The sequence below is a fragment of the Pagrus pagrus genome (assembly GCF_965226575.1).
Source record: "Pagrus pagrus genome assembly, chromosome: 22".
NCBI lineage: Eukaryota > Metazoa > Chordata > Actinopteri > Spariformes > Sparidae > Pagrus > Pagrus pagrus.
The window spans coordinates 8,301,717-8,314,417 of NC_140204.1; the positions used below are offsets into that span (position 1 = coordinate 8,301,717).

General features: G+C 39.9%; 1 protein-coding gene and 1 long non-coding RNA gene across 2 annotated transcripts in view; one reads left to right on the forward strand and one right to left on the reverse strand.

The window, feature by feature from the left end:
• Window positions 1–12,701, forward strand: part of LOC311251487 — a 43,808-nt gene that overhangs the window by 30,164 nt on the left and 943 nt on the right. The gene's annotated exons all lie outside the window — the stretch shown is intronic.
• Window positions 1–12,701, reverse strand: part of vax2 (ventral anterior homeobox 2) — a 29,751-nt gene that overhangs the window by 6,615 nt on the left and 10,435 nt on the right. The window lies entirely within an intron of this gene.

The following is a 12,701-nucleotide window of genomic DNA, read 5'->3' on the forward strand; positions in this document are numbered from 1 at the left end:
TGTTAATAACAATAACAATGAAATGTTGGATGTCTATTGTAGAGTTGCAACTGATGTTTTTAACCTCTTCAATTACTTAATAAATGATTTATAAAGCATTTTTAACTAAACTTATTTTATCAATGATCCCTGTTTTCTGATGTGACTGACTTAATGAAACATAAGTTTAGAAGGTAAAAAAAAATATATTTTTTTTATATTTTCTGACATTTTCTGACGAGGTGTTTATCTAAAAAACTACAAGCACAGAGTCATTTGTTTCAACACAACTTAAAGATATATCATGTTACATTTCAGCATTAAAATGTCTAAAAAACGACTAGTATTTTATTTTTTAAGCAGTTGTGTATTGTATTGTAAATAAATACTGTGTAATTTATCTATGAACATTATTTGAATGATTATAAAATTGCAATTGATGTTTATAAACTTTTACAACTGCTTGATAAATGGTTCATTGTTAACTGTGAAATAAGTTTGGTTATTATAAGGTTTTACTAAATTCAGCTGAACACGTCACAAGCGTGTTTATCTCTCCTCTTTATCAAACCTCCTCCATCCTAAAGTTTACCCAACACATCAGAAGTTGACGTGGGATTGGCAGCAGATGACGTAAAGGAAATTCCTGTAACGGCAGACGTGTGTAATCCTGCGACGGTTAATTCAATGAAACGTTTCACAATCATTTGTTGATTTACACAACAGCCAGACGACACGTGTGAGTAAAATAAAGGATGCAAACGGAGCAGGAAGCTACGTGAGCACACACACATTCGCAGAGGTCACATGTGTCCTGAACACGCGACAGTCACACATACGCACACACATTTTGCAGTGAGCCAATCTCTCACATGACCCCGTTCATCAGTAAGACCCACTGTTCTGTCCGTCCAGATCCTCGTCGCTGAGCGGGTGTAAAAAAAAAAAAAAGACAGTTTTGGGGCTGATATCGCAAAGATTTTCAGGTTTCAGTTTCACAGACTTCAAATAGCGTCTTAACTTCACTTCAAAGGATCATCAAACACGCTGCGAGTCACTTCTTACAGTTTCATCTCCGCACGCTGCAGAGTTAGAGTCAGACAGGTGTAACAAAGCATCGACTTCTAGGAAAAGACTTTTTCCAGCTAAATCATGAGTCCAGGGGTTCAATATTTATCCGATTATTTCCTGTATTGTCCAACTCTCGAGTTGGCACACCGGCGTAACACTACTCACGACTTTAAAAGTACTTTTCTGGTCTTTCCTCTCAGATTCTTGGCAACAGAAACGCACGGATTGTTCTGCAGAAGCTGTTCAGAGAAAACGTTTACATTTTCCTTTGGAGCTGTGACCCGCATCACTGAAGTTTCTACTGAAATGAGACTAAAGTGAGTCTTTCTCAAGCTCACGTATTTCCACTTCTTTTCCTTTATTCACAGCGAAGACACGTTGGCGTCTTGGCGACACTTTATCCAGAACAAAACCAACGATATTGAACAATTCTGCGCATTTATTGACTGTTTTCTTACTTTCAATGCCAAAGTCAGTAATGCAGCTGTTACAGCTTCATTTACTATCAAAGTAAATGACAAAGAAAAGCAGCAAATCCTGACATTTACGAAGCTAGAACCAGCAAATGTTTGACAACTTTGCTTGAAAAATGACTGAAACGATCGATACATTATCAAAATAGTTGGCAGTTAATTTTTCTTTCCATCGACCAATCGATTTCAGCAAGATTGAACAGATAGCAACACTCGGGGTCAGCAGCTCGGGTCGGACGCCAACCCAAAGCACCAGCATCAACAATTTTTCTCCAGGAAGTTTCAGACGCCGAGGACCGCAGTGCATTTGTAAGCGTGATACCTCTGGATTACGGCAGTTTTTGTAGCGACCACAAACGGATATTCTTCACTGGAAGTCGGGCCTTCCCCAGCCGTGTTTGTGGCAACAGAACTGGAGGTTTCGAAGAAGACCTCAGGACATTTCCAGTTGGGTTTATAGCAACCAAAACAGGTACTTTAAGCCAAACGATGATGTTTTCCTGAGCCTAACCAACGGTTTTATATGCCTGAACCTAACCAGAGCATAAGCACAGCGTTGCAGCACAAAGAAACGAAAGTATAAACTTATCTGTGTTTTTTAAGGGAAACTTACTTGGCTTATATTTATTCTGGTGTTTGGGACGGGAAATATCCACTGCAGTTGTGCGATGTGATACAACATAAATAGAAACAGAATGCAAACGTTTACAAACAAACTGTGTTTACAGGCGGTTTTACAAAGTGATTCTTCTACTAATATCGTTTATATAATCATGTGTTTTTTAATTTTATTGTTTCAGCATCAACACTTCACACTCTTAACTTTTCCAATGATCATCAGTGATTCCTCTGATCTCTCCTCAGCTGTAAAAAGGGGTTCATTAGGAGCCAATTTCTGTCCCCCAAGGTACAATCTAGACTCATTTACCCCCTCAGGCTAAATATTGGAGCTCAAGGTAACTATAATTTTTAAAAAGGTTGATTTTTGTTCCCTTAAATTAAGGTACAAACTTACCAGAATTACAAAGGTACAAACCACAAGGGCACCTTAGAGGGTATCGCCCCAGTGAAAAGCCCAGAGCCTCTAAAAAGGTATAAATATAAACTTCTTTTCTGACAGTGCAGCGTGTTAACACATCACCTTTGGCAGCTGACTGGGCACCGGACTGACAAGGGGCTCGCCCAGTCGGGTGGCATGAGCCAAACGTAGCTGTGTTTATTGTGTGGAGGTAATCAGGCTGGTTGGTGTTAACTAAAGTATCGCCGCACTGCGAAGGCGGGCTCACCAGGGCCAGTGAGATCATAGTTTCAGCTCCTGACCACGACACAAATAATGAGATCGGAGCAGATCCCACGGCTCAGAGAGGAACACTGACACCAGCAAGTCTTACTGTAAACACCCAAAACAGGCACCGAGGCAGGGATAGAGGAGATGGATATAAGAGGGGGACACAGAGGGAGGGAGGGAGGGATAAGCAGCAGAAATTATCTCCATGTAGCCGCTTCTCCTTCCTCCCAGTCTATATTTAGTTGTCTCACACTCTTCCTCTCTTTGATCTCCCTCTCTCTTTTACTCATGCGCCAACGTCTGCCAAACGTCTACATCCCACAAAAAGCTTTCACTACGGATGAAACTCCCGACCAATCCCTCTCCTTCATCCCCATGCCGCGGGCGTGGCTCAGTCCTGTTCACATCCCAGTCCGCCTATCCATCGCTGGGAATAAAAGCGGGGGAAGAAAAAGCTTGCTGGTGTTTTACAGGGATTTTATTAGAGAGGGGAAATGATGGGAAGAGAAGAAAGCAAAGCTGCCTTCAGTACATCTACACTATTGGATGTAAATCCTTTTTAATGGGATCCAGGGTTCAGAGCTGGGGCAGAGATTACCAAGGGAGATCTGAATCTGCCGTGACCTGCGTTTGCCCCGGCCTCGCCCTCTGGACCCCGCCCCGCCGCACTCTGGCCTGCCGGGGCGAGGCCGAGGCCGAGGCGAGGCCGGAGCAAGATGAGGAGGTTTGGACTGAGGTGAGGGTGGAGACACAAAGACGGGTGGAGGGATAGGTGTGACGAGAACAACGCAAGAGGCCGACCTGACGTATCCATAACATTGTTTTTATAGGCCGTCATCCATTAGATCAATATATAGAGGACAGCAGTGAGCAGTGCTCGTCCTCTTTTTACTGTCTTTTTGATAAATGTCGACAGATCGGACGCACTGACAAGAAAACAAGCTGCCGTTTTTTACAAAAAGTCCAATGTTATTTTCTATTTTTATCCCATAAAAACACCCAAATCTACAACATGTCTGTCTCTTAATAGTTTTATATAAATATATATATTTGTTTTAAGTAAACATTACTCAAACAAGAGGAAACAGTGCATTTGTTGGGGACTATTTTCAGCCTTGGGTGAATACACATTTGACGCTCTAGTGAATATCTATGCAAAAAAAAAGAGGGTGTATGTGGAGCTGTCTAAAAATAAACAGTGCCCATGTTTGTAGTAATGAAGGGAGCATGCCAGACAATGCAGTGCTGTGACTCAGTGATGTGTTTTTAATGGTTTTTTAACATTTCAGTTTTATCTGACACAATCTACGATCAGAAAAACACAACATTTTACGAGCCAAACGATTTAAACCAGCTGCTGATTTTGTTAATTTGTATACGTGACTTGTATCTGAGGAAGCCGGACTGTGGCAGCTCATGTATTGATAATTGTCAGGTATATTTTTTATGATTTGCAAAGCAGCAGGAGGAGTGGCGGAGACTGTAGGGCTGGATGAAGGTTTTTTTTTTACCCTTTTTCACCTTTTTTCTTTACATTTTTTCTTACTTTCCACCCATAAGATAGTCGATGATCTAAAATCTGTCAGTATTTGTTATTTTTGCTTCACCCTGCAGTACAACTGGCAGCTTATTTTTTTAAAATTGGTGTCTCAGCCTGTATATGTGAATAATATTCATTGTTAAACTTTACAAATTATTAACTTTTATCATCCGTTTGTACTGTTTTTATACAATAGACAGTGTCTCGGTTAAGAAACACAACAATACAAAAAACAGTTACAAGACAACACATAATCACTATATAACAACATCAGCAACCCGAACAACAATAACTTCAAAACATTAAAACCTTAACACAATTACAACCTGAGTTCATGAGATTAAGTGTTTAGGTTTTTACATGATGAGCATGATTTTAGCCAGAATTTCATCTTAAATTTTAAATATTGTTGTTGTTTAAAATCGAATTAAATTAAATTAAACCAAATTAAATTAAATTAAATGTGCCACTCTCGTAATTAAAGATTGGTCACAAAAGAAAGAAAACAGCGTAACATTATAATAAAAAGATGTAAAGAGGAAAATAGACACAAAAAAAGTTGTTTAAATATTTACATTTTAGGATGTGATCAGTTAAACTGATATATATTTATAATTCAATTTTAGACTTTTTTTTAATTTCTTTTTACAGCCCTGCATGGTTTGGCTCTTTTATATACAGTATATCTGATATATCAACGGCCTGATAACCAAGTGTTGTTAAAGGTTCAAGAAAAATTATGTTTCCACTTTAATATCAGGTCAGCTGCTAAAAAACGTATTAAAACCTCCCTGTCATTTTTCTGTATTTGTTACGCTTTTATTTTATTTTGATTTAACCCTCCATACCTGACCATTCCCGGTAAAAATTTAATTTAATGGTATTTTTTTTTTTATGTTTGAGCATATTAATCACTTTAACTGTGGTTTTAAAATAGTTACTCAGGCAACTTACTTAATTACTCTCTGATAATTAAAAGTAAGGGTGGGAATTTTATTTGTGTGCATGGAAGTGTCAATGTTCCTTATTGTGTGTAGAAAAAAATACTAAAAACAGAAAAATGTAAAATATTTAACAGTCACCTCCCTGTGTAAACGAAGGGATGTTTATAAAACTGCCAGGGATTTTTTTAAAAACCTCACACTTTCACATCTGCCATTAAATTCAACTGTCTTAATCGGATCCGCTTTTTATTTTGAAAGTCCCTCCCTTCCCATTTGTCCTGATTCAACTGGAAATACGTCACAATAAGGAAGCAACGATCGTCTGTGAAGCGCAGAGGACAGAGAGGAGAGAGGTGGGACGTCACCGGACCAGACGAAGGATGAGGGCAACGAGACGCAAGGCGGGGGGATAAAAAAATGAAAGCATGGGGGGGGGTAAAATGTACGCAGGGAGAGATGATCGGGCCGCCATGCATGAATACACAGGCCAGTCGGGCAGAGGTCAGCCAATCAGAGGCCTGCGCTGTGAATCCAGACAGCTGCAAACAGAGCGGCAGGCGGGCAAACTGGGCTAGAGGTAGAAAGGTTAAGCCAGATCAAGATCGAGTGTACAGATCAACCGGGCATCCATATGTGTCCGTTCAATAAATCAGTTCAGCTCTGGCCCCTGTGTCCAGTTACAAACAGGAAACAGGAGAAAATCTGAATAAAGACGATCTGTTGTTATTATTCAGCCCCTTTTGTCTGATGAATATACATATCCTATACTGTACGCTGTTTTTAATCACCCCTGAGCTCTGCTGACCTAAGCTACAGCCGCGGAGAGCATTAACCAAACATCTAAGTGATAAAACAAACCCCTCCCGCCGCCTATAAAGCCCATAATGCAAAGTGAAATGCAGGATTGTGGCGATAAAGTCTTTAAGAAGGACGCTTGGTGACTGTCTTTCACACTTTCCGTGACCCCTCCAGCAGCTCGGTGCTCTCGCCGTGACCCGGTTCAGACCCCCTGATCCCAGGCATGTGATGAGCAGCAGCACACAATGAAAACTCTTTTCCGTGGAGGTTGTACCAGGCTGAACTGTACGCCACAGACCAGTGGATACTCAACTATACGTACTGTAACGGACCAATGGCGGCCCATGTGTGTTCAGCTGTATGTGACGGACCAGTGGGCGCCATGACTGGAGAAACGAGGAAAATTAACAAGGAAACAATGATTAACTCAACTGTGCGTGACAGATCAATCAGCCTTTTATCAAATCTGTTACAGATTAAATTAACGACCCTACTACCAATTATTTACAATTAGACTGATTGTCTTTTATTGTGAAAATTGCCTACTTTCACGACATCAAACTTCTACTTTCAGGCTTTCATGCGTTTAGAAATAAGCTTTAAAAAGTTGGATTATTTATCGTCTTATTTTATTTGTGAAAGGTTTAATAGTAAAACAGATTTATTCGCAATTTGATGTTTTGTAGCAACGTTAGCTCAAAGCTAATTTACATCTGAGGCCCCTTAGAAACAAAACAAACATCAAAGTCATGTAACGTGTTTTTTCTAAATATATTTTTCAGTTTGTTAAAAATACTGAAATCAAGTAATTTAAGGAGCAAACTTCAAGTCATAAAAAAGTGTCAATCTTAAGATAAATATGTGCCAACATTGACTTAATGCGATAATGTTTTTTAACTGTATAATAGCCTCAAGTCTCTCGTCAGTCAACCAGTGTCGTATGAAGACGACTGCGCTGTAGTTTACATTTTTTTAAAAATGTTACACGCTTTTCTTTAGTGGATTTCTTTTTCCTTATTTTTTTCTGTTGTTTTGTTTCTATCATAATATACGGATCATTTTTTATTGAATGCTTTTATTGTGAAAAATAGCTATAAGAGCTATTTCCCCTCACAAAAAATTAAAACAGATTAAACACATTTTAAACAAAATCAATGTGATTTTTTGTTAGAGACGTCTGCCCGGCCAAATTTAACCTTATATCGGATCAATAACGGTCCATCCTGGCCCTGATTTAGACGATCAGGTCGAAAATGTGAAAAAACTACAGATATTTTCTGCGTTTCTAATCCAAATTTATCAGGCAGGTGGTGTGAAACAAGGAATTTGGACACATGACTATGACTCATAAATCTGTAGTCACTCACTTATATCCGATGGCTTAACACTTCAAAAACCGATTTAATGATTCAAACAACTTCGTGGACTTTTATGGGTTCAAACAAGGAACTAATTGTGGCATAAATAAAAATATATTTATAGCAATAATGTATTAAAGGTAATCTACAGCGGTACGTCCATCTCTGCAGCAGTCTGGACTGAAACTGGACCCAGTGATGTTTGTTTTTTATAAACCCATGTCGACATCAGCGCTGCCGCCCTCCTCACTCTGATGTTTCTAGAGATAAAACGACCTTCGACGTCCGTCCTGACCTCCATCGTCCCATCCTTCCTCGCATACCCCTCAAAACCAGTCCCACCATCGCATCCTACCTGACCCCTACACCTCGAGGAACCCACCACCTCCGCCCATCACCTAACCTCGCCCCGAGTAAACCCGATCTGGTGCTCCACCACCGCAGCACATGTCCAGCCAGGTTCAGCCAGGGGTTAACCCCGTCTTATAGAATCGCTGGTAGATATGGCTGCCTAATCCTCCTTAGCGCAAAAGCACTTGGGACTGTTATGAGGCCCACCTCTACGTCTCTCCCCCCCTCTTCATCCCTCCACCCGTTCACCGCCCTCTCTCCCCGCCAGGTCCGGATAACAGCCGTTGCCTCCCTCCTTCACACACTGTCATGTTCGAGATGTGCGGCGCTCGTTCGCCAGAGAAGCCAGCAGGCGTTTGAATGTGGTCCATGACTTTTCTTTCATGTCACCCCGCAGTCGCTCCAATCACTGTCGGGTCTTTTTCTTACGCAGAGCTCCCCAACGAGGACGTTCAGCTTTTTTTTGTTCTTTTAGGAATCACATTTGATTCGTGCGGTTGTTCTCACAGCTGCCAGCGAAGATTGAACAATCCAGCTTCCATATTTTAGATTTTCTTAAACGCACGACGCTCTTATCCTTATATTACACGTCTGGTCGTCCCGCTGCTCTTCCTGACACTTCTTCCTTTCTGTTAAAGGTTTTTTGGGGGAGTTTCCCCTCATCCAAAGGACAAAGGGTGTCGTACACTAAACACATAAAAAAACCCTTTAAATGGTTCATTTGTTATTCAAGATTTTTACAGTGTTACAAGTGTTGTTGGAAATATTGTTTTACTCCCCTGAAATTATCGAAATTACAGTTATTTTTTCCATAAAATACAGTGTTATAGATCTAATACTTATAAAAAAAAGGCCACTGATGCACCAGAGGAATGAATTATACTGTCCATACTGAGATTTTTGTGTTTTTCGCCAGGAAGCAAACAAGTGATAAATAAACCACGGCTACTCTCGCTTCTTTCGCGATCCCACAACCAGCAAGAGAATAAATAAAACCCTCAAATCAAATCCTTCACCGTCGAATTCAATAAAATGTGTTTTATAAATATTAACATCATTTTATGTAAATATCATGTAGAAACAAGCTGAGACAACCAGTGTGGCTTTCACGTAGTATCTCTGAGAGACTATTATAGTTTAATTTCTTACATTTTCTTCTGTAATTGTGAGTATAAATAGTGAGTTATTGAGTGATTATGACTAAAAATGAGCACATTTCTGGACGTGTCCGTCTCATTTTTCATTTCTTTTGGCTTTATACCACTTAAGATAGACGACTTGACCTGGATGCATTGATTTAAGAGGGCTGTCACAATATCAGATTTTCACTCCACGATTATTGTGGCCTAAAGAATTCACGATAACAATATTATCATCATATCTATACATAAATATATGTATTGTTTATTATGTGTTTTTTCTCTTTTTTGGAAAATAAATTACAAAAGAGTACAAAAAGAATAACACGTTTTCCCTTTTATAATAATCATATTATAATGTGTGTATTATTAACACAATATCAATATTTCAATTTAGAATATTACGATTGTCGTTTTATCGCAACACGTCTAATTATTAACAAATCCAAAAATATAATACATCCAGTAACATCTAATAGTTGTACTTCTGTTATTACTTCTTACTGCCAGTACTTTTACTTTCTCCTGTAACACAGTAGATTAATAAAGACTTTAGCATCAGTGATTTGCGGGAACATTGTGTGGACTCGTCAGGTGTCTGTAAGCTCCCTCGCAGGTAATCTGCCACTTTAATTGCATTACACATTTGTCTGATGAATGACACAAAGTGGCTGCGAGGACGACCTCCGACTACAGCGACCGGCCTGGGAAACTTGGGGTCAGACTTGAGGCGCTCGGTGTGTGTGTGTGTGTGTGTGTGTGTGTGTGTGTGTGTGTGTGTGTGTGTGTGATTATGTGTGAAAAGTGAAAACCTCTTGTATCCAATTTTGCTGATTTTCCTGTTTTCACCTCAGTTGAAGGATTACATGCTCCTCCATATGTTTTGAAAATTACACCCACACACACACACCTACACACACACACACACACACACACTTAACACACACACACACACTTCACTCTGCCAGAAGCTGATGAAACAAGTCAATTCAATCTGTGAGAGTGATTAAGGACAAAGGCAAATACGTCTTAATTGCTAGTATGTTCTTCTGATTATCTAATCAGTTGATTAGATAATCAGAGCCTTGCGGGTCTCTTCCTGACCATCAGCCGGTCTCGGACAGGATTTCGTAGGGCGTCTCTCTCGCTTTAGGTCGCCGCAGAGTTCCTTTACAAGCCTGAACACTTTAACTGAAAGCACAAAGGCAGCGAGTGTCCGTCTGTCTGTCTGCGTCCTTTCCTATCTCTTTCTCCACTCGGAGTGTTTGGACAAACCCCGTACTGTGCGGCCGCCTCTCTGCTACATCTGCACAGCTATACGTCATGGCCGGGTCCTCTAGGCCCCAGACAAGTGGCCAGACAGCGTCTGTCTGGGCCGTCATGGAGAACAATACACACAAGGAGTACATTCACTGTACGGAGACACATAAACACAACTTGTCATCCTGTCTCCTCTCGCCTCCGCCGGGGAAACACACATAGACGTACAGCACTTTTTAGAGGAAGAGTTGAATTTTTCTCCCTTTCATTCAACCGAATAAAGTGCAGAATAATCTCCTGTGTCTATTTCCCACTATATTAACTGTACTATCCTCAGATCACGTGATATAAACGCCTGTAAACGTTCCTCAGAACAAATTGCACAAGCCAGGTTTCGTAAGAGGTCACAAAAGGGTCACCTAGTTTTTTTAAGCACCTGCCCGCCTTCTCTCAAAGATCCTCTACACGACACGTTAAAAAAGAAAGCTGAAAACATACTAAATATCAGCTCCAGGAGGGACTGATCCATCCCTGACCTCTGACCCCGCTCGGGTATAGAAAGCAGCCACAAGGCAAAAAAAAAATAAACACGAGACAGCAACGAGAAGCATTGTCTAAAAGTGCTAAAGTTCGCCGGAGGCTGTTTGGGAAATCAGTGAATTTGTCCGTGTGAGAGAAAAGACGGCGGGCAGGACATGAGAGGAAGTGTGACGCTGATCTCAGGCGACGTGCACACACACCTGTCGGGAGGTCGGCTGTTGCGCGTCGAGGTGAAGCAGCTATCCGAGTACGTTAACCAACAGTCAAAAAAAAGTTTACTGCCAAATTTTTAAATCAAAGCTGAACATACCGTATGTATTTTTTATGCCTAAATAAACTGAATAAACAAACCGACCTTAAAGGACAACGCACTTTCACACTGTTTTACTTTGTTTATATGTGGCGGACCCTGCCACCTTTCTAGCTCCGAACAGTGTTCTAGGATGTTATTTTCCTCTGAGACCAGCTTGTTTATTCAGTTATGGAAAAAAATATTATTTCTGAGTTTGTATTATTACCTCAGTAATATTAAAAACGTTATTCTGAGTTTGAATTTCTTCTCCAAAACTACGCATCGCCCCTTTAACCGGACTTTAGCAGCACCTTCACGATCAAACCGCCCTCAGCTCGAGTTGAGCTGCTTCACTTTTCATCATCGTCCAGGAAACAGATCTACAACGACCTGATAGCCCCTTAAACAACGAGTCCAACAACGACATTTTGTTTCAGCTCAACTGTGTGTGAGCTCGAACTCGTCTGAGCCTCGGTGTTAGCATGAAAATGACACACACACACACACGCACACACACACACACAGGCTGTACACACACTGGATAATGAAGTTATGGATCTGCAGCTACAGGTACAGGACATTTTAACCCAACCACGTACAAACACAGATGGCTGCATGCTGTAAATACTCATTGATGCACTTAATTATGTCAGAAATATAAATTTAAAAAGGTATCCGTCAGCTTGTGAGCTAATTTTACACAACAAATTCTCATTTTGTTTAAAAATAGTCTATTTTATTTCCTATATTCTTTGTAGTTCCTGCACAACGTAAGACATTGAATAGTAATTTCACTGCGTGGTGCAGTAGGCAGCTTCATCGCAGTCATGAATTATTGACGTATTTTTTAAGGCTACAGCTCGATATTGAAATTTTGTGCGATAAAATCACAATATTTTATATTTTACAGATACCTTGATATCGATATTGTTGCATTATTGTAGGGATGATTATTGGTACTTGCACAAGATATTAACATAATGACAGTTTGGATAAATCATCATCAGTAATGTGGATATAATGACTTAGTGGGTAAAGACAAGTGTTAGAACGAGTCTGCTAAGTTCAGAAAACGACATCACTTTACTCTAATTCAGCCTTTAAAACCAGGAGAAGACAACACTTTTGCCACATCACAATACAAAAATATACTAAATCTAAGCCGATATAAAGTCTCATATCATGATATGGATATAATATCAATTTATTGCCCTGCCCTTTTATGAATATAGACAATGAATCAATAAAAACCTGCCTATCACTATATTTTACACAACAAAATGACAAAAACTAGACAGCTAAATATTAACCCATTAGTGTTCACAGCTGATCTGAGCACAAATCCACTGAGATTTTTCAAATTTGAGGCAGCACTGCACGTTTATCTTTACAATTTTTTGTCAAAAATCTAATGGATGTTAAACCACCTTTTTGTGAGTGTTCTTTTCAAGATAATCAACAATTTCTACCAATTAAGACAACAAAAATGCTGATTTTGTGATGTATAGTCACCTGCCTGCAGCTTCCACAGCTAATTTTGAGTGCAGTTGTAACTCATGAATGGGTTGTGGTTGTTAAAACGCATTCAAACAGTCAGCACAACCATCCCACATGAAAGTGGAGTTACCTCCTCAGAAAAACAAACGTAAAATCATTTGCCCACACGTG